Source organism: Bos taurus, chromosome 11 (assembly GCF_002263795.3).
Source record: "Bos taurus isolate L1 Dominette 01449 registration number 42190680 breed Hereford chromosome 11, ARS-UCD2.0, whole genome shotgun sequence".
Classification (NCBI taxonomy): Eukaryota; Metazoa; Chordata; class Mammalia; order Artiodactyla; family Bovidae; genus Bos; species Bos taurus.
The window spans coordinates 44052875-44055482 of record NC_037338.1 but is presented as its reverse complement, the minus strand read 5'-3'; the positions used below and the strand labels follow the sequence as shown (position 1 = coordinate 44055482).

The following is a 2608-nucleotide window of genomic DNA, read 5'->3' as shown; positions in this document are numbered from 1 at the left end:
ACCAACTCCTGGAGTTCACTCAAACTCATGCCCATCGAGTCGGTGATGCCATTAAGCCATCTCATCCTCTGTTGTCACCTTCTCCTCCTGCCCCCAATCCCTCCCAGCACCAAGGTCTTTTCCAAGGAGTCAACTCTTCACATGAGGTGGCCAAAGTACTGGAGTTTCAGCCTCAGCATCAGTCCTTCCAATGAACACCCAGGACTGGTCTCCTTTGGGATGGACTGGTTGGATCTCCTTGCAGTCCAAGGGACTCTCAAGAGTCTTCTCCAACACCACAGTTCAAAAGCATCAATTCTGGAAGTAGGGGACATTTGCTTACAAAAGGAAGGAGAAACTGGACTAGAAACCCTCAGGTTCAGAGGATTAAACTGCAGAGATTGAGCATTGTGGCTCTGCCTTTGTCTGAGCATTCCTTGAAATGGCATACTCAAATTATGGAAAGAATTTCTTTGAAGGGCCTTTAGATGAAGAAAATGTGATTCTTACATTGTATCCAGTTAATGAGGAAATTATTGAAGACCATCAAGTGGAACCAGGTGTTTCCTCAACTTCAGAAGTCAAAGAGGAGGCACTGAATACAAATAATCAAGTTCCTCTTCCTCAGACAAATGAGCTTGAGGAAGATTGTCCAAGTTCTAGCTTTAGAAGATCATTTTGTCCCTTGCTGACCACATTGCCTCCGATTAACGATGTGAGTCGGGACACTTTGCGGAACTGGTGCCAACAACTTAAGCTGAGTACGGATGGGCAGAAAATAGAAGTTTATCGGAGACTCCAAGAACATGCTTTTCCTGAAAAAGGTCAGTATATTCCTAAATCATCACGGGAGGCCCGAATGCACACATGTTCAAGGAAGCACAGCATGGTGACCAAGAGGGGAAGTGTACAGAAAAGGAAGATGAGTGAGAGTGAGGAAAGGACTAAAATGGTTGAGGTGGTAACTTCACCTCAGGTAGCCATGCTGGCAGCATGGTCAAGAATTGCGTCAAGGGCTGTTCAACCAAAGGCTGTGAATTCACGTGCCCTTCGTGCCTCTGAATCCTTTCTGCCACAAGCCTCAGGTGTCCAGTGGTGTGTGGTCCATGGCAGACCACTCTTGGCAGACACAGAAGGTTGGGTTCGCCTGCAGTTCCAAGCAGGTCAGACCTAGGTGCCTGACACCCCCAGGAGGATGACCTCCCTCTTCATGTTACCTGCCTGCACTTTTGCACCCCCAGACCTGGAAGACAACCTGTTATGCCCTGAATGCGCTAAGAGGAATAAGAAGATTATGAAAAGATTAATCACAATGGGGAGGAGGAAGAAACCTGGTTTGGATACATCAACATCATTGCTTTCAAATGGACCACGTTTTAAAAAAGAATAAGTGCTTACCAGCAGGGAAGGAATGGGAGGTGGAGAAATGGGTGAAGAGGGTAATTTTATGGTAATCATGGTAACTAGATTTTCGTAGTATCAAATATCGAATAACTATGTTGTATATCTGTAGTGGGTATGTGCGTGGGTGTGCTCAATTACTCAGCCGTTCAGTTGTGCTCGATTCTTTGGGAACTCACGGACTTCAGTCTGCCGGGCTTTGCTGTCCATGGAATTTTCCAGGCAAGAATACTGGTGGAGGACTTGCCATTTCCTTCTCCAGGGGAAACTTCCTGACCCAGGGATCAAACCTGCATCTCCTGCATTGTCAGGAGGATTCTTTACCACGGTGCCATCTGGGAAGCCCTGTACATTTGTAACATAATGTTTTATATGGTTTTACCTCAATTTTTAAAAAGTTAGAATTCACCACTGAAGTCATCTGGTCTTGGACTTTTGCTTGATGAGAAGTTTTTGATTATTGATTCAATCTCCTTACTAGTAATCCGGGGAAAAAGGATAAATGGTGGAGAGCCCACAGTTAAAGTGATTCACATCCCAATGACTGCTATACTTTGTTCTCACCATCCTCAGTGTGGCCTGATGCCTTAAGTACAGATGGGAATGTCTGTATTCTGTACTTAAGGTTTACCTGAAAGTGACTGTTACTAGCTATGTATTGATAGAATGTAATTTGGTTTTGTTTTAGTTAATACATTTTTCAGCAGTTTTTGACTTCATGCTGGATACTCCTTTGTCTGGATGTACTGTAGTATATCCATTCATATCTTGAAGGCCACCTTGATTACTTCCAAGTTTTGGCAATTATGAATAAAGCTGCTATAAACAAACAAACAAAAAAAGCATCAATTCTTCGGCACTTGGCTTTCTTCACAGTCCAACTCTCACATCCATACATGACCACTGGAAAAACCATAAACCTTGACTAGACGGACCTTTGTTGACAAAGTAATATCTCTGCTTTTTATTGGGCTATCTAGGTTGGTCATAACTTTCCTTCCAAGGAGTAAGCGTCTTTTAATTTCATGGCTACAATCACCATCTGCAGTGATTTTGGACCCCAAAAAAATGTACTCTGACACTGTTTCTACTGTTTCCCCATCTATTTCCCATGAAGTGATGGGACCAGATGCCATGATCTTAGTTTCCTGAATTGAGCTTTAAGCCAACTTTTTCACTCTCCTCTTTCACTTTCATCAAGAGGCTTTTTAGTTCCTCTTCACTTTCT

General features: G+C 43.5%; 1 pseudogene; it reads left to right on the top strand.

Annotated features, from left to right (window-relative positions):
- The first annotated feature begins 421 nt into the window (after nt 1-421).
- On the top strand, nt 422-2174 carry LOC104973365 (developmental pluripotency-associated protein 2-like; annotated as a pseudogene).
- Nucleotides 2175-2608: the final 434 nt, after the last annotated feature.